The 21,426-nt window shown below is 33.7% G+C and overlaps 1 protein-coding gene across 1 annotated transcript in view; it reads left to right on the top strand.

The window, feature by feature from the left end:
• The window catches only part of LOC149800634 (allatostatin-A receptor-like), a 70,146-nt gene that overhangs the window by 21,692 nt on the left and 27,028 nt on the right, over nucleotides 1-21,426 (top strand). The window contains exon 2 of the mRNA XM_089954639.1: nucleotides 18,948-19,021. The gene's annotated coding sequence lies outside the window, so the exon portion shown is untranslated. The remainder of the gene's footprint in view (nucleotides 1-18,947; nucleotides 19,022-21,426) is intronic.

Here is a 21,426-nt window from a genome sequence, read left to right as displayed (position 1 = left end):
ATTATTATTTCATATTCATCAAATCGGGTCAGTTTTATTTCAGTCATTATTATTTCATATTCATCAAATCGGGTCAGTTTTATGTCAGTCATTTTCATTTCATATTCATCAAATCGGGTCAGTTTTATGTAAGTTATTATCATTTCATATTCATCAAATCAGGTCAGTTTTATGTTGGTTATTATCGTTTCACATTCATCAAACCAGGTCAGTCATTATCATTTCATATTTATCAAATCAAGTCAGTTTTATGTCAGTCATTATCATTTCATATTGATCAAACCAGGTCAGTTTTATGTCTGTTATTATCATTTCATGTTCATCAAATCAGGTCAGTCATTATCATTTCATATTCATCAAATTAGGTCAGTTTTATGTCAGTCATTATCATTTCATATTCATCAAATTAGGTCAGTTTTATGTCAGTCATTATCATTTCATATTCATCAAATCGGGTTAGATTTATGTCAATTATTATCATTTCATATTCATCAAATCAGGTCAGTTTTATGTAAGTTATTATCATTTCATATTCATCAAATCAGGTTAGATTTATGTCAATTATTATCATTTCATATTCATCAAATCGGGTCAGTTTTATGTCAGTCATTATCATTTCATATCATCAAATCAGGTCAGTTTTATGTAAGTTATTATCATTTCATATTCATCAAATCAGGTCAGTTTTATGTCAGTCATTATCATTTCATATTCATCAAATCAGGTTAGATTTATGTCAATTATTATCATTTCATATTCATCAAATTGGGTTAGATTTATGTCAGTTATTATCATTTCATATTCATCAAATCAGGTCAGTTTTATGTCAGTCATTATCATTTCATATTCATCAAATCAGGTTAGATTTATGTCAATTATTATCATTTCATATTCATCAAATCAGGTCAGTTTTATGTAAGTTATTATCATTTCATATTCATTAAATTGGGTCAGTTTTATGTCAGTTATTATCATTTCATATTCATCAAATCAGGTCAGTTTTATGTTATTATCGTTTCATATTCATCAAACCAGGTCAGTCATTATCATTTCATATTTATCAAATCAAGTCAGTTTTATGTCAGTTATTATCATTTTATATTCATCAAATCAGGTCAGTTTTATGTCGGTTATTATCGTTTCATGTTCATCAAACCATGTCAGTCATTATCATTTCATATTTATCAAATCAAGTTAGTTTTATGTCAGTTATTATCATTTCATATTGATCAAATCAGGTCAGTTTTATGTCAGTCATTATCATTTCATATTCATCAAATCGGGTCAGTTTTATGAAAGTTATTATCATTTCATATTCATCAAATCAGGTCAGTTTTATGTTGGTTATTATCGTTTCATATTCATCAAACCAGGTCAGTCATTATCATTTCATATTTATCAAATCAAGTCAGTTTTATGTCAGACATTATCATTTAATATTGATCAAACGAGGTCAGTTTTATGTCTGTTATTATCATTTCATGTTCATCAAATCAGGTCAGTCATTATCATTTCATATGCATCAAATCAAGTCAGTTTTATGTCAGTTATTATCATTTCATATTGATCAAATCAGGTCAGTTTTATGTCAGTTATTATCATTTCATATTCATCAAATCAGGTCAGTTTTATGTCAGTCATTATCATTTCATATTCATCAAATCAGATCCTTTTTATGTCAGTCATTATCATTTCATATTCATTAAATCAGGTCAGTTTTATGTCAGTCATTATTATTTCATATTCATCAAATCAGGTCAGTTTTATGTCAGTTATTATCGTTTCATATTCATCAAATCAGGTCAGTTTTATGTCAGTCATTATCATTTCATATTCATCAAATCAGGTCAGTTTTATGTCAGTTATTATTGTAATTTCGTATTCATCAAATCAGGTCAGTTTTATGTCAGTCATTATCATTTCATATGCATAAAATCAGGTCAGTTTTATGTCTGTTATTATCATTTCATGTTCATCAGATCAGGTCAGTCATTATCATTTCATATTCATTAAATCTGGACAGTTTTATGTCAGTCATTATCATTTCATATTCATCAAATTAGGTCAGTTTTATGTCAGTCATTATCATTTCATATTCATCAAATCAGGTTAGATTTATGTCAATTATTATCATTTCATATTCATCAAATCAGGTCAGTTTTATGTTGGTTATTATAGTTTCATATTCATCAAATCAGGTCAGTTTTATGTCGGTTATTATAGTTTCATGTTCATCAAACCATGTCAGTCATTATCATTTCATATTTATCAAATCAAGTCAGTTTTATGTCAGTCATTATCATTTCATATTGATCAAATCAGGTCAGTCATTATCATTTCATATTCATCAAATGAGATCAGTTTTATGACAGTCATTATCATTTCATATTCATCAAATCAGGTCAGTTTTATGAAAGTTATTATCATTTCATATTCATCAAATCCGGTCAGTTTTATGTTGGTTATTATCGTTTCATATTCATCAAATCGGGTCAGTTTTATGTCAGTTATTATCGTTTCATATTCATCAAACCAGGTCAGTCATTATCATTTCATATTTATCAAATCAAGTCAGTTTTATGTTGGTTATTATCGTTTCATATTCATCAAACCAGGTCAGTCATTATCATTTCATATTTATCAAATCAAGTCAGTTTTATGTCAGTCATTATCATTTCATATTGATCAAACCAGGTCAGTTTTATGTCTGTTATTATCATTTCATGTTCATCAAATCAGGTCAGTCATTATCATTTCATATTCATCAAATCTGGACAGTTTTATGTCAGTCATTATTATTTCATATTCATCAAATCGGGTCAGTTTTATGTCAGTCATTATCATTTCATATTCATCAAATCAGGTCAGTTTTATGTGAGGTATTATCATTTCATATTCATTAAATCAGGTCAGTTTTATGTCAGTCATTATCATTTCATATTCATCAAATCAGGTCAGTTTTATGTCAGTTATTATTGTAATTTTGTATTCATCAAATCAGGTCAGTTTTATGTCAGTCATTATCATTTCATATTCATCAAATCAGGTCAGTTTTATGTAAGTTATTATCATTTCATATTCATCAAATCAGGTCAGTTTTATGTCAGTCATTATCATTTCATATTCATCAAATCAGGTCAGTTTTATGTCAGTTATTATTGTAATTTCGTATACATCAAATCAGGTCAGTTTTATGTCAGTCATTATCATTTCATATGCATCAAATCAGGTCAGTTTTATGTAAGTTATTATCATTTCATAGTTATCAAATCAGGTCAGTTTTATGTCAGTTATTATTGTAGTTTCATATTCATCAAATCAGGTCAGTTTTATGTCAGTTATTATCATTTCATATTCATCAAATCAGGTCAGTTTTATTCAGTCATTATCATTTCATATGCATCAAATCAGGTCAGTTTTATGTAAGTTATTATCATTTCATAGTTATCAAATCAGGTCAGTTTTATGTCAGTTATTGTAGTTTCATATTCATCAAATCAGGTCAGTTTTATGTCAGTTATTATTGTAGTTTCATATTCATCAAATCAGGTCAGTTTTATGTCAGTTATTATTGTAGTTTCATATTCATCAAATCAGGTCAGTTTTATGTCAGTTATTATTGTAGTTTCATATTCATCAAATCAGGTCAGTTTTATGTAAGTTATTATCATTTCATATTCATCAAATCAGGTCAGTTTTATGTCAGTTATTATTGTAGTTTCATATTCATCAAATCAGGTCAGTTTTATGTCAGTTATTATTGTAGTTTCATATTCATCAAATCAGGTCAGTTTTATGTAAGTTATTATCATTTCATATTCATCAAATCAGGTCAGTTTTATGTCAGTTATTATTGTAATTTCGTATACATCAAATCAGGTCAGTTTTATGTCAGTCATTATCATTTCATATGCATCAAATCAGGTCAGTTTTATGTAAGTTATTATCATTTCATAGTTATCAAATCAGGTCAGTTTTATGTCAGTTATTATTGTAGTTTCATATTCATCAAATCAGGTCAGTTTTATGTCAGTTATTATTGTAGTTTCATATTCATCAAATCAGGTCAGTTTTATGTAAGTTATTATCATTTCATATTCATCAAATCAGGTCAGTTTTATGTCAGTTATTATTGTAGTTTCATATTCATCAAATCAGGTCAGTTTTATGTCATTTATTATTGTAGTTTCATATTCATCAAATCAGGTCAGTTTTATGTAAGTTATTATCATTTCATATTCATCAAATCAGGTCAGTTTTATGTCAGTCATTATCATTTCATATTCATCAGATCAGGTCAGTTTTATGTAAGTTATTATCGAGTCATATTCATCAAACCAGGTCAGTTTTTTGTCAGTTATTATCATTTGTTATTCAACTTGAATTCCTGGAATTTGTCAGCCTGTGTAGTGTTGGGCCCTTTGAAGGGATTTGTTATGTTTGTAATAATGAATAATAATTGCTTTGCATAATTAAATACATTATTTTAATTTGCAAAATGTACTTCCCGCCCCCCATTCTGATCCTGCAGGACTCATTGGAAATCAGTTGATATAAACCTTTGAGTAATTTTTGTATTACAGCTATTGCTACGCATTGTGTCAGTGTTATTTGATATATTTTTAATTTATAATACAACTTGTCATGTTGCTGATGCTACTGAAGTAAATGTATTATTTTGATATGACGTTTGAAAGAAGTAGCAAAATTACTTGAAAAATTACTGGTTAGCTCTGAAAATTTCTAGTTTTGGATGGCCAAGTAGGTGGCAGTTTTTAATACTGTCAAACTTTTGAGACATTCAGAGATTTATTACAGTTTATGGAACAATTGTGGTTATACACAATGTATTTAGGTCATGACTTTCAATGAACCTAAACAAAAATTGTAATTATAACTGATAGATTACATTACATTACGGTAATAGTTTTAAGAAACTGCAAATAGAAACAGTAATTTTATTTATTTTTGTATTAATATTGTTTACACAAAAAGAATATTTATGCCACTGAGTCTCATTATTATTAGTATTATTATTATCATTATTATTATCATTATTATTATTAGTATTATTAGTATTATTATTAACATTATTATTATTAGTAGTATTATTATTAGTATTATTATTAGTATTATTATTAGTATTAGTATTATTATTAGCATTATTATTAGTATTATTAGCATTATTATTAGTATTATTATTAGTATTATTCGTATTATTATTATCATTATTGTTATTTGTATTATTATTAGTATTAGTGTTATTATTATCATTATTATTATCATTATTATTATTAGTATTAGTATTATTATTAGTATTATTATTAGTATTATTATTTTCTAAATTGTCACACTTGAAGTGGATGAGTATGTCCAAAAAGTATGACGTAACTTTATTTTGAAATTTGTCCATATGTTTTACATTACATGCCTTACCCGCGCTACAGTCTAATGTAAACTGCTCTTTATTCCTCTTATTGACCGAGTTTACACAACAAAAAGTAGGTGAGGAGATTTGTGTTTGAAGAATTTCTAGTAATTAGGTAGAAGCAGATTATATGTAGGAACAGAAGCCGTTAATAATACCAGGGATTGGCAGGCTATAAATCAGTCGGTATAAAATTAGTAGGTTGTTGCCCAAACACGAGGCAAATTTAGTTGTCACATTTATGTGCATGTGTGGATTCTAGTTTCATGGAAAAGTTTTCCTTGGTTTTCCTTATTTGCATATTGCCAGGTTACATAAATCTCCTTTTTGTAATTTTTTTTATTTTCATTGATGCTGATTGGTTGTATTGAATTTATCTATTCTGCAGTGTTACAGGTGGAACTTGTCAACCAGTGGGCTCATCAGTAGGCTTGGTTAAGCTGGTAGACTCAGATTATAGATGATGAATGAGCTGCAGGTGTTAATAGCTTCAGTTTTATGGGCATAACCATTTCAAAGATCCATGATAACTTTATTTTATCAGCAGACTTTGTGGTGAGTCTAAATACAATTATAATTTGTCTGTCAAGAAGTAACCTGTAATAGAATATATTCAAGTAGAAAGGATGGTAGCTAAAAGTTGAGATATGGTGCTATTTGCTATGGAGTTATATGGTTAAACTGTGTCGGGACTGAGATCCTGTTTGGAGATATGTTGCATAGGCCTACGATTCTATGGAGTGATATTGGTTAAACTGTCGGGATTGAGATCCTGTTTGGAGATATGTTGCATAGGCCTGCGATTCTGTGGTAAGTAGACCAATTCTAAAATTCATTTAAATTTTATTGTTAGAATAAAAGATATACTTCCAGTTCGCATTGTTATTATTCATCGAGTTGTTTATTTTGTACTTTACATTTTGGGAGTACTGGCACAGTTTACATGTATTTCGCACACCAAACCATTCATATATCAGTACAGCAACACTAAAATAAAAAGTCAAAAATTTAATTTAATAGAGAAACAACAATCTTAATTAAAAATTAAAAAAAATTATAGTGCACTAGATTTTTGGGTACATTTTGCAAAATGGATAGTCATATCAACATAGGATTTTTACTAAAAGACTTGTTATGATTAATTGTTGAGCCTGCATGAAGATGTTGTTGATCCGATGTCCTATATGGCCACTGCAGAAGTTATCTTGAAAATCTTATCATTACTGTTCAAAAAAGACACAGGGTTTCCACCAGAAGACGTCTTATGATGTCTAGTTGGTCCTAAAGAAAAATGGTGCCAATTTTACATTGACTATGGCTGCCACAATGGCCGTCTTGAAAATCTTTTTTTTGCTGCTTGTATGACCATATCGTCATGGTGTTTTCACTAAATGACATCTTGGTGTTAAAGAAATGGTGTTTTCACCAAATGACATCTTGGTGTTAAAGAAATGGTGTTTTCACCAAATGACATCTTGGTGTTAAAGAAATGGTGTTTTCACCAAATGACATCTTGGTGTTAAAGAAATGGTGTTTTCACCAAATGACATCTTGGTGTTAAAGAAATGGTGTTTTCACTAAATATGACCACCATGGCAGTCATCTTGAAAATCTGATATCCAATATGACCACCATGGCAGTCATCTTACAAATCTGATATCCATAATTACCACCATGGCAGTCACCTTGAAAATCTGATATCCATAATTACCACCATGGCAGTCACCTTGAAAATCTGATATTCAATATGACCACCATGGCAGTCACCTTGAAAATCTGATATCCAATAAGACCATCAGAACTAACTTATGTACTAAACGATTGACAAACCTATTAACTAGCTGATAAACTGATTACTGATTCCCTATGACTTGGATCTATCCTTTTGCTCCAGGTTTCATATACCCATTCAGTGAATGGCAGATTACAACTTGTTTTCCTATTGGTCAACTCAGCTTAGGGTAGGAGGTGTTATATGCTTCCTAACTATGATTAGTCAACTCAGCTTAGGGTAGGAGGTGTTATATGCTTCCTAACTATGATTGGTCAACTCAGCTTAGGGTAGGAGGTGTTATATGCTTCCTAACTATGATTAGTCAACTCAGCTTAGGGTAGGAGGTGTTATATGCTTCCTAACTATGATTGGTCAACTCAGCTTAGGGTAGGAGGTGTTATATGCTTCCTAACTGTGATTGGTCAACTCAGCTTAGGGTAGGAGGTGTTATATGCTTCCTAACTATGATTAGTCAACTCAGCTTAGGGTAGGGGGTGTTATATGCTTCCTAACTATGATCGGTCAACTCAGCTTAGGGTAGGAGGTGTTATATGCTTCCTAACTATGATTGGTCAACTCAGCTTAGGGTAGGAGGTGTTATATGCTTCCTAACTATGATTAGTCAACTCAGCTTAGGGTAGGAGGTGTTATATGCTTCCTAACTATGATTGGTCAACTCAGCTTAGGGTAGGAGGTGTTATATGCTTCCTAACTGTGATTGGTCAACTCAGCTTAGGGTAGGAGGTGTTATATGCTTCCTAACTATGATTAGTCAACTCAGCTTAGGGTAGGGGGTGTTATATGCTTCCTAACTATGATCGGTCAACTCAGCTTAGGGTAGGAGGTGTTATATGCTTCCTAACTATGATTGGTCAACTCAGCTTAGGATAGGAGGTGTTATATGCTTCCTAACTATGATTGGTCAACTCTGCTTAGTGGAGAAGGAGTTACTATGATTCCTAACTATGATTGGTCAACTCTGCTTAGTGGAGAAGGAGTTACTATGATTCCTAACTATGATTGGTCAACTCTGCTTAGTGGAGAAGGAGTTACTATGATTCCTAACTATGATTGGTCAACTCTGCTTAGTGGAGAAGGAGTTACTATGATTCCTAACTATGATTGGTCAACTCTGCTTAGTGGAGAAGGAGTTACTATGATTCCTATCTAAAAGTTCTTTATGTACACATTTGCACACACTACATGTAACCTTACAATATGGTCCTTAACTTGGTGTGATCATATAATTTGAGTGTCAAGGCCACTAATCCATCCAGAATGTTCAACTTCCTTGCACAGTACAGACACCTACTGTTAAAATTGGTCTACAGGTTCATTACCTAAGATTACACACTGATGGCTAGTAATCAAAGTCCGCTTCTTTAGTGGGAAAGATTGCACACACGTAATGAATTGTTTCCAAGATTTTTGTTTTAGTAGGGAAGTTATGTGTACCTACTTACCCACATATTGAATACAGCATTTTGTAAGCTTTAGCTGGATCTCTGACATTAAAAACACTATGTAAATCAACAGTATCATCTTTTCATTTTTCCACAAAGCCTCTGTAAAACATTTTTTAAAGTAACTATACCTGCTGAATTAGTACAACCTTCTGTGACAAATCCACTGTGATGTAGGATCAAGACCCTGTGTATTAGGAAATGGGATATTGTTATCAAGTTTGACCCCAAAATGGTGGATGTGTGCTTATTAAGTCACGTGGAGGGTTTACTCTAATATACATTAATTAGTATGGCTTTATTTACAGCTAGTATAAATAAAAGAGAAGAATTCCATGAGGCATATTGCAAGCCATCATTATGCACCATGATTACTGAAGCTTTCAAATAAAGTAACATATAATTAGTAAAATTCCATATAATTAGTAAAATTCCATGTAAAAATGTGTCATTCATGGGTTGCTGTTATATTACATGACATGCAGAAATCATAGCATTTCGTATATTGCCAGTGGTTGACTTAACACAGATTTTTCAGGCCATGGAAATCAACTGGCCCTCTCAATTAATTCAAAATAATTTCACTCACTTGTTGAATTGGAGTATCCTGAAAACATTTGTGAACATTTTAATAAATGTGACTTAGAACACTTTTATTATTGCTGAAAGTAATTATTATAATAAATTATAAATAGATATGCAAGTCTTAACATATTTTTCTGATTTAATATTCTAAGTGCCATGCCACTTCAGTTTTTTTCTTCATGGACTTACAGAAACATTGTACATGTTGGCTCTCCGACTTTTAATAGCACTTCCATTTTATAGTTTTTACATCCCATAACAACTCTCATTCTTTTTTGTAAATACAGCATGCTTTGCATGTCATACTTGTTGCACTGTGCACCAGCCATGTAAAGTGCTTCCAATTTGGCAAATAATCACATGATTTTTCTTCTCTCTTATACTTCCTTTTTTTCTCTGTCAGTGGTTAGTAATTAGTTCATAGTTCATGATCGAAGGCTGACACTATTTTGCTTCATGAATCGACACATTAATTTATCACATATTTTAATTGGTTAAAAACTTGGTATCATGCAGATATAGTCTGGTACACTGGTCATATACATAACCATGAATAATAGAGTGTTAGAGACCATACAGCCCTACAATATAAGATGTGATAATGTTTATGTTCAGATACATGACAAAATAATGGAAAATATTTGGCATCAGACTAAATTGTAGGATGAAATTTTCATGATTCAAAAGAATTTATTTAATAACAACTTCTGAAAAATGTATCTGGCTATATGGGCCTGTAGCTGTTAGTATTATCTGACACTCATCAAGACCATAGGTCATGGGCAGGCAGGACAGTGGCTAAATCATAAAAACATGTATAAACACAGTATTTCAAGTCAGAATGGTTCAGGAGTGTGGCTACTAATCTAGGCAGTGTGGAATATTGGATTTCTAGACCAGACGGTATCTTTTTTTGTTGATTACATTTGGTACTTATTGCTTTTGATGGACTTTTAATGTAGATAAATCCCAAATCAGGGTCACATTAGTATGGGGTTTTCACTAAAATGCTTCTTATATTAATTTCTTGATCATAAAACAAAATTGTGGGGATCTGAAGTCCTCTGCTAAGCTAGCTTGAATAATTCTGTTAAACAATTGTTTGAGAGTGTGTATTTGTGTGATTTGGATTTTTAACATAATTTTAAAAAAATACAGTCATATCACAATGATGTCTGCAGTGTGGCAGTTTATAGTGATGTCTAGCACTGGGGCATCATGCTGCAGATATGTAGCATGATGACCCACTTATCCTGACACCAGGCCAACCAGTCCTAACACCAACCTTTTAATGCTGAGCACCTAGCGAGGCAGCTGTTAGTACCAATTTTATGTCTTTGGTTTGACTTGAAGCGGATGCTCTAACCACTAGGCCATTGGAGCGATGAATTTTTTTTTGACAGGTCCGCTACAGGATGACTGATACCTGAAATAAAATAAAATGAATAAGGAATATAAACTGATAGGTTGGAAGCCTAAGTTCCACTGTATCTTTAAGTCATGTCTTAAATTTCTTCTTTATCTGTCGTCTTGATCAAAATAATTCTGTATGTACAGGCAGATTATCAACAAAGCACATTTCTTGTTCTAGAATGTGCATCCTCAATAATCTTAATGTGTACACAAAATCATGAGTTTCTATGGTAACAGCCACGCTTGTTTGGATACGTCAATATTATTCTAGTGCAATATTTACAGAACTCAAATCTGTCGTCACCGTTTTTTAAATGTGGAAGTTTGACTTAGATTATCTATGCTGGTCCAAATGTTTGACATGTACTTTATGGGGCAGAAAGTTGTGTTTTTATCTGTGCTGGTCAAAATGTTTGACATGTACTTAATGGGGCAGAAAGTTGTGTTTTTACACTCCTTTCGCGTTTCTTGGAATCGTATAATTGTTGATATTATGTATTAGTGCTACTTTAAAAGCTACATACATGGTAAATTTTAGCTCTAATCATGAAAGACTTGAGCTGGGTACAGCAAGATATTTTGTACCATGGTATTCCATGGTCTTTCTGAACATACTGCAATACATACCATGGTATTCCATGGTATTTCTGAACATACCACAATACATACCATAGTATTTCTGAACATACTGTAATACATACCATGGTATTCCATGGTATTTCTGAACATACCACAATGCATACCATGGTATTACATGGTATTTCTGAACATACCGCAATGCATACCATGGTATTACATGGTATTTCTGAACATACTGCAATGCATACCATGGTATTCCATGGTATTTCTGAACATACCGCAATGCATACCATGGTATTCCATGGTATTTCTGAACATACCACAATACATACCATGGTATTTCTGAACATACTGTAATACATACCATGGTATTCCATGGTATTTCTGAACATACCGCAATGCATACCATGGTATTCCATGGTATTTCTGAACATACCGCAATGCATACCATGGTATTTCTGAACATACCGCAATGCATACCATGGTATTACATGGTATTTCTGAACATACCGCAATGCATACCATGGTATTTCTGAACATACTGTAATACATACCATGCTATTCCATGGTATTTCTGAACATACTGCGATGCATACCATGGTATACCACAGTTCTATTAAGGGCCAGCATTTTAGTAATTTAGGAGAGGGGCCTGGGATTTTTTTCTGTAAATTTACAGCTGTCAAATAGATTTTTTGCTTTATAGCCAAGTCATCGTTATATCCATTATATTATTTGAAGGAAAAAAAAACGATTATCTTCAGATTAAAGAAAGTAAAATATCTTTGCTTGAAAGATAATCGCACCAACAACACCCCCCAATTAAATGGTCAATTGTGTTTTAGTAGTCAACTAAACAGTGAAGGACACCCTCAAGGCCTCGCTGAAGAGCTTAGGCATTGACCCTTACAGCTGGGAGAGTGTCATTGTTGATCGATCTGCTTGGTGCAGTCAAGTTAATGCCGGTGTGGTAGCCTTTGAGCAGAAAAGACTGGTGGATGCAGCTGAGAAACAGGATCTGTGCAAATCCAGGAACAGCAGTTCTGCATCTCACAGTCAGCAACCTGTATATCCATGTCCACACTGCAACAGACTATTCTGGGCCCGGATTGGACTGATCAGCCATCTCCAGACCCACCCCCAGACAGAATTGATGACATTGAATGGTCCTCATCGACACCAATGGACAAACATCATCATCAAACACTGAAGTTCAAGAGGGGTGTTTAAACTTACACTATAATTGACAGTCTGTAGTAGCTATGAAGTCGTTCCTTGCAATGGATGGAGCAAATAAAACTCTTGTCAAAGACTAAATGATGATGTGTGAAAGTCTGCTAACTGGAATTGTGTTTTGCAGAAGTTTGGCCTTGGATAAAGCTATTATGCCTGTATGACTATTGTAACTCAGTTCTGTCTGGTTCATCTCAATATCTACTCCAGAAACTTCAAAAAGTTCAAAACACAGCTGCTCGGATCATACTTAGAGTACCACGATCAGAGCACGCCTCCCCACTGCTCTGTACCCTACACTGGCTATCCATTCGATCCAGAATCAAACACAAAATTTGTTTTCTGTGCTACGTTTCACTGTCGGACTCTAGTCCAACATCCCTATCCGATCTCACCCATGTGTACACACCAGCAAGAAACTTACGCTCCTCTTCTGACAATCGTATGCATATTATTCTCACTATGAAAACAAAGTCATATGGACAGCATTCTTTTGCATAGCAGGGACCAGCAATGTGGAATGAATTGCCCACTGAACTTAGACACAAAGACACAGTGATCACATTCAAGAGGGCTCTCAAAACTCACTTATTTCAACTGCAAGAACAAACTTAAAGACCTAATAATGTTTCCTACCTGAAATATTCTCATCATGTTTTTTATTTTTTTAATGTTTTTCTAATTTCATGGTATTTGTTTTTGTAATAATATTATTATGTTTTTTTATTATCTTATAGGTGTTGTCTAATGTTGTAAAGCACTTAGAGCTTCTAAAGATTAGGCGCTATACAAAGTCCTCATTATTATTATTGTAAGGTATAATATATTGGTTTGTTTACGCTAACTCTACTTTAACCACTATGACATGTGGTGCACAGTTTTGACAAATACAGTTAAATTATTTCGGTTTATTTTCAGAATGTTATTTTTGCCAGTAGTATGTTAGAATTGATCTGGAAATCTATCAATGAAAACATTATATTGAAATCAAGTTAGGATGTACAGCATGTACTAGCATATCGAAATCAGGTCAGGGATGTACAGTATATACTGGCATTTTGAAATCAGGTCAGGGATGTACAGTATATACTGGCATATTGAAATCAGGTCAGGGATGTACAGTATATACTGGCATATTGAAATCAGGTCAGGGATGTACAGTATATACTGTCATTTTGAAATAAGGTCAGGGATGTACAGTATATACTGGCATATTGAAATCAGGTCAGGGATGTACAGTATATATTGGCATATTAAATCAGGCCAGGGATGTACAGTATATACTGGCATATTGAAATCAGATCAGGGATGTACAGTAGTATATACTGGCATATATGTTGGATCCAGCTGCAGACAACATAGATCTTGATATGCCATTACATAATTCATGGGCAGATCAGGGTCTGTCTTTCATTGTACTGCGTAATCCTAACAAACTGCCTAGAACCACTTGTCCTCTGGCACATTATGTGGTGGTGCAGTTTGCAGTGGGATTAGATTTATTTACGAATGTATACTGTGTAGATTTATTTATGAGTATATACTGTGTAGGTTTATTTACGAATATATTCTGTTTAGATTTATTTATAAGTATAAACTGTGTTGCCTTCAAATGACCCAAAGTAAAATTATATAAAGTTTTTATCAGGATTGAAGAATAGGGTCAACAGTCTGGACATTACAGTTTAATGACCTCATGATGTATGTAATACAACTTCTAGTACTTGGATAGTTATCATATGATGTTGGCACAGTACTACAGACAAAACACTGCATGCTAGGCATGTTGGATTTCTGTTCATGTGGAGTCAGTTACAAGAATTGTCCAAAGACAGAGGTGTACTGCATACAGGTCAGTAGTTTGCACATAACAGAATTCTACAGTTTATTTCATTTGCTAAGTATGTAACTAATTCTTTTTATTTTTTTCATTTGCAGTGTGAATTTTGATATATGTACAAATTCAGTTCATGTCATGCAAATTTAGACTCATGCACATTTACTGATGTGTTATGTGGGGGGTGGGGGGAATGCATAGCTGGAGTGGTGCATATACATTCTCCATCCCAGGATCCCATATCTTTACCAAGTGAGCATTCTGAGCTGGTATCCATGGAATGTAAAAACCCATTATGTATACATGGTTTTTTCTCTCATATACTTGGTCCCATGTAATTAGCTATTCACAGAAACATTACATATTTTGTAGCTTGCTAAACTTATTGTTCAGCTTTGCTGTAATACCAGTATTATTCAGGGTCACACAGATTTTATCTGCTTATCAGACAACTGTCCATCCTGTCCATCAGCCTTTAAATGTATTAGGATCCTGAGCATTTAATTTGTAGTTTCACTGGCCATTGACCATTGAGAGCTTATGGGATGATCTTTTATCCGTTATCCATCTGTCCATCAGTCCATTAGCACAAAGTTGTTATTTCTACCTGTACTAATCTCCTAAACTACCTGGAAAGATTATCATGAAACTTCACACACACACACACACACACACACACACACACACACACAGAGACACAGACACACACACAGACACAGACACACACACAGACACACAGACACACACACACACACACACACGAGGAGGTCTAGTTGATCCTAAAGAAAAAATGTGCTGTGCAGAAATCCAATATAGCCACACACAGTGGCCATCTTGAAAATTGTGTTATCACTACTCCTTCTAAATGTATGACGATATAAGCATAGGGTTTCCACTGGAAGACATTTTATGATGTCCAGTGGGTCCTAAATGAATATACCTGTTATGTTGACCACAGCAGGCAACTTGAAAATCTTACAGCTTCTCTGCCTGCTGCTTCATAAGAAAGTCGTATTGACACAAGGTTCTCCAAAAGATGTCTTATGATGTCTAGTTGGGCTTAAATGAAAATGCACCAGTAATTTTTGCCCTAAACAAATTGCGTTTTCCCCCACTCTATTTTGTAATGTGAGTAGAAAGTCTACATTATATGATATCATTGTAGAGCTACATCTGTCTACTTTTCTGTAATACCGCCCACTTTGGTGTATCATTAAGGATGTTGATGGTACAGTACATCTCATGATGGTACAGTACATCTCATGATGGTACAGTACATCTCATGATGGTAAATGTGGCACATGGGGTGAATTGGTTAATTGTTGGGGTCTTCATGCTTATTGAACATATTTTTCAGTTTTTAATAATTAACTACTTTAGTCTGAGGGCATATATGTCATGCACATATACATGTTAGTCACATAATTGGACAGATGTTAAAGAAAATATACTCAGTAATTTGCATAATATATTTATAAATTTGAACATTTCAAATGTATTTCCACTAAAACACAAAAGATTCTGGTTGGCTTGAACATGGGTGGCACATACATCCAGGATCACTTCCCTTCACTGGTGATTAAGACTATTTATAATTATTATATAATTAACCACCACCAAAATTACTGCCTACTTTAAAGTTTGCTAATTACTTCAAAAGATAAGGAGAAGACTATATTTTAAGTAAAATCTCATTCTTTTTGCATACTGTAAGTCGTCTCATTCATTTGCATACTTCAAGCCAAGTCTAATTCATTTTGCATACTATAAGCAAAATCTCATTCATTTTGCATACTCTAAGTCAAATCTCATTCATTTGCATACTTCAAGCCAAGTCTAATTCATTTTGGATAATACAAGCCAAGTCTCATTCATTTTGCATACTGTAAGTCAAGTCTCATTCATTTTGCATACTATAAGCCAAGTCTGATTCATTTTGCATACTTTAAACAAGTTTCATTCATTTTGCATGCTTTAAGCCAAGTCTCATTCATTTTGCATACTTTAAGCCAAGTCTCATTCATTTTGCATACTTTAAACAAGTCTCATTCATTTTGCATACTATAAGCCAAGTCTCATTCATTTTGCATACTTTAAACAAGTCTCATTCATTTTGCATATTTTAAACAAGCCTCATTCATTTTGCAAACTTTAAACAAGTCTGATTCATTTTGCATTAAGGTAACTAGTCAGTAGTTTTCAAATTGAAGATAAACAATGTCGTATTGCAGCTGAAGTTTTGCATGTACTGTTACCAACCATGTGACCTTGGACTGCTTTTGTTTACAGGAAGCATGACCTCCAGAGATAGTGAGGACAGGATAATCAAAATTATAATTGTTTAGATTTTAAGAGAAATGTTCAGTTCAGTTGGATGGCAATATCAGCACAATTGCAATCAAAGCAGATGATGAAGAGGACAGTTGTTATTAAACAATCAACATTTTGGTTTCAATTGCTAACAATAAATTGAAAGTTGAAAAACCAGTGGAAGTTACAAGGAGTGAGACATTTGGTAGTACTGATATTCTACTTAAAAGCAAAACAATATGTTCCGTTAATGGTAACACATGATTACATATAGAAAATTACCATATGTACTCGATTATAAGTAGAGTCCAACTGCAAACTGTACAGACCCAGATCTAACAATGCATAATACGCTGGCAGATCTGGGTCTTTGCAATTTGTTAGGAGTAATCAGTGGAACAAACAACATAGACCCTGATCTTTAGGCACATCATGCCATGTCAGATCAGGAGTTGTTTGCAGTTAGACTTGTCTTTTGAGTGGGTACATATGGTAGATATTTGATTGGTAGCATGATTAATCGTAGTAAAACCTGACCAGCAGACCAGTATGACAAATCCACTTGGGACACTTTTATGTGAGGGCTAAGGAAGCAAGAATAAATTGGATTCATTCAGTGAGAATTTATGATGGGTGATGTCTTTAAATTTATTTGTGTGAATTTGAAACTAAGTTATAACATTATTTCTAGGTTTATGATTTAACTGTGTGCAGTATATAGCTTTTTATGCATGCTGACCACTAAATCCTGCTATGTACTAAAATGTGCACCTGTAACTGTTGAAAATTTAACTGAATTTGAAGAACCTGATTCAGGAAATGAACTTTTTGGAAAACACAGACCTTTCCTGGATACAGTTTGTGCAAAAGCCATTCTGACACCATAATATGTGTATTGCATACTACATCATTTGGGGTCTTTCTGACACCAGAATGTGTATTGCATACTAAAACATTGGGGGTCTTACTGACACCAAAATGTGTATTGCATACTCTGTCATTGGGAGTCTTACTGACACCAAAATGTGTATTGCATACTCTGTCATTGGGGGTCTTACTGACACCAAAATGTGTGTTGCATACTACATTGGGGGTCTTACTGACACCAAAATGTGTATTGCATACTCTGTCATTGGGGGTCTTACTGACACCAAAATGTGTATTGCATACTCTGTCATTGGGGGTCTTACTGACACCAAAATGTGTGTTGCATACTACATTGGTGGTCTTACTGACACCAAAATGTGTATTGCATGCTCTATCATTGGGGGTCTTACTGACACCAAAATGTGTGTTGCATACTACATCATTGGGGGTCTTACTGACACCAAAATGTGTATTGCATACTACAACATTGGGGGTCTTACTGATACCAGAATGTGTATTGCATACTACAACATTGGGGTTCTTACTGACACCGAAATGTGTGTTGCATATTACATCATTGAGGGTCTTATTTTCAGGTAAAATAGTTTAGGTTTCAAAATTGTTTGCCTTGGTTAATTTCAATGTCTGCTCAGTAACTTCACAGCTGTCTTAAATTAAAGGTCGTAGATTTCATTTTGTAACCTCATGAATGGACAGAACTTCAGTGAATTTGCTTATTACCCTTACATTTTTAGAACTTCACTTTTCGTCAACACTAAATAACCAGGATTGTGCTGATGTGCTATTGTTAGGTTTAGACTCTCACAAAATGTAACAAAAAGAGAGTGACGACAACAAGCTTTGTAAAATTTAACAAATAATTTATTTCCCTAGAAAAACAGGGTAAAAATGAGAAAAAGAACATACTGTTTTATGAATCTTATCCAAAAATAATCCAAGAATAATCCAAGAATTAAAAAAATAGAAGTCATAGTAATAAAAAGTCCTAGTGAAACTGAGTTAGAATCCTGATGAAATCCAAAATGGAAGGCAATGATGTATGCTGTGGTCAGCGTCATACTGATGTGACAACAGTTCTTTGTTTAATCACAGAAAATAATATTCCAGTGTTTGAATTCTGCATAAATTTCTATAGCTGTCTTTGTTCAAGAATTAATTTAGAGCACAATTATATCCAGGGGAAAAAAGTCTTTTGGAATCCAAATAAGTAGAAAAAAAGAATTAAAAATTCAACTCAAACTAGCCACATCAAAACACCTTTAAGTGTCAATTGTTTAAAGCCCAACTGCCCAAATTCTCTATAGACAACAGTTATACACTAATAAGACGCAAAACAGATTCCTGTATCAGGGTCACATCATCACCCATCTAGAACAGCGTAGAAGCCCAATACATACATACATATTGATATTTTTATTTTATTTTGTGTATTTACAGGGTGCATTTAAATGGTAGAAAGTAATTGGAGTCACTATAACATGAAAAGAGAGGAAAACCTTTTTGTTTAACTGGTAAGTATAGGTTGTTAACTATATTGAGAAATATTGGACCCAGGGTCATGTAGTGCAAGATGACTGACCTTAAGAGGGCAGTCTATGCTACATAAACGAGTTCCAGTATTTTGTAATGCTCAGTTAATAACTTCTTATTATAAAAACTAAGCATATTAATCATACTGTTACATTATAGGAATGACACATTTGAAACAGCAAATTATTTCAACGTTTTATTGAACATTCTACATGTTGTTCATTTTATGAATGAACCCTGATCACTGTGCAGTAATGCACATTACTGTTATGGAAGCACACACATTCATGAAATGAACCCTGAACACTGTACAATAATGCACATTACTGTTTTGGAGGGCCCCGAGTGGCCGAGTGGTCTAAAGCGCTCTTCGTTACGGATCACTGCCATCTCACCTCTGTCTGCGGCGGTTCGAGTCTAAGATTCAGCCAATGTGGGCATGTGAGAAAGCTTGCCAGTAGCTTCTCGTGGGTCGGTGGTTCTTTCCGGGGTTTTCCGGGTTCTTCCTCCACCATTAATACTGGCCGCCATGTATAGCCTATCGTGCTGAAAAATGGCGTTAAACCCCACAACAACAACAACAACAACAACTGTTTTGGAAGCACACACATTCATGAAATGAACCCTGAACACTGCAATAATACACATTACTGTTATGGAAGCACACACATTCATGGGATGAACCCTGAACACTGTGCAATAATACACATTACTGTTATGGAAGCACACACATTCATGGGATGAACCCTGAACACTGTGCAATAATGCACATTACTGTTATGGAAACACACACATTCATGGGATGAACCCTGAACACTGTGCAGTAATGCACATTACTGTTATGGAAGCACACACATTCATGAAATTAACCCTGAACACTGTGCAATAATGCACATTACTGTTATGGAAACACACACATTCATGAAATTAACCCTGAACACTGTGCAATAATGCACATTACTGTTATGGAAGCACACACATTCATGGGATGAATCTTGTTCAGCAGTAAATGGAACAGTTTTTTTAATTAAAAAAATGGGAATGTCATGTAGCCAAAGAAACAACAAAATACTGATACTAGGAAAAAATGACGCAGTTATTAAATGAAGGTTGAAGAAACCACTATGAAAATATGAGTCTGAAGAATTTTGATGAAGGTTATTGTTGTGATTGTCTCAATGTCATTTTCGTGGTGGCAGGTAAACTGGAAAATAATGTGTTTCATGGTTGTTGACAGGGTATTGTGGTAGGTCAGCGTTGATAATACCTCCAGAAATGATATGGATTAATTTAGGAGTGATATTTCGTTATTATTTCTAGTACAGGATAAAACAATGCTTTTTCTTATTGGAGAAAAGTGCAGTTTACATGATAGAAACTTTGTTGACTGATGCATTGTATCAAATTTAAGTTTGACTCAAGCAGCTATGACTTGTCCATTTTCAGTATTTTTATAACTCATATTTATTTCACATTGCAATTTAAGTCTTTGGATGTATTCAGATTTTCTTTAATTAATTTGGATAATAGACATTTTTCTTTGAATGATTCCATGGCACTGGTGTCAGGAGAAAGAGTTACCTTCATTGTCAGCCTCTGGAGCCCATCAGATTTATGACATGGTCAGTGTTCCATGTTTCATGCCTCCATTTTTATTTAGCCATAGTTAGAAGTAGTTCATCATCAAATTTGGTTGTGTTGACCATAAGCTGTGTGTGTTGACCATAGGCTGTGAATTTGTGTGTGTGTTGACCATAAGCTGTGAATTTGGGTGTGTGTTGACCATAAGCTATGTGTGTTGACCATACGATATTTGTGTTGGCCATAAGCTGGGTTGACCATAAGCTGTGAATTTGGGTGTGTTGACCATAAGCTATGTGTGTTGACCATAAGCTGTGAATATGGGTGTGTGTTGACCATAAGCTGTGAATTTGGGTATGTGTTGACCATAATCTATGTGTGTTGACCATAAGCTATGTGTGTTGACCATAAGCTGTGAATATGGGTGTTTGTTGACCATAAACTGTGTGTTGACCATAATCTATGTGTGTTGACCATAAACTATGTATGTTGACCATAAGCTGTGAATTTGGGTATGTGTTGACCATAAGCTATGTGTGTTGACCATATGCTGTGTGTGTTGACCATAAGCTGTGAATTTGGGTGTATGTTGAGCATAAGCTATGTGTGTTGACCATAAGCTATGTGTTTTGACTATAAACTGTGAATATGGACGTGTGTTGATCATAAGCTGTGAATTTGGGTGTGTGTTGACCATAAGCTGTGTGTGTTGACCATAAACTGAATATTTTTAGTTAATTATGTTCAGTACCAGTGGATAAAGACCAGTACCAACAACATTAAGGAAATGAAACTATTTATAAAG

This window comes from Sinohyriopsis cumingii, chromosome 4 (assembly GCF_028554795.1).
Source record: "Sinohyriopsis cumingii isolate HCF-2022 chromosome 4, ASM2855479v2, whole genome shotgun sequence".
NCBI lineage: Eukaryota > Metazoa > Mollusca > Bivalvia > Unionida > Unionidae > Sinohyriopsis > Sinohyriopsis cumingii.
Note: the sequence above shows the minus strand (reverse complement) of the source record. Positions and strands in the feature narration are given on the sequence as shown.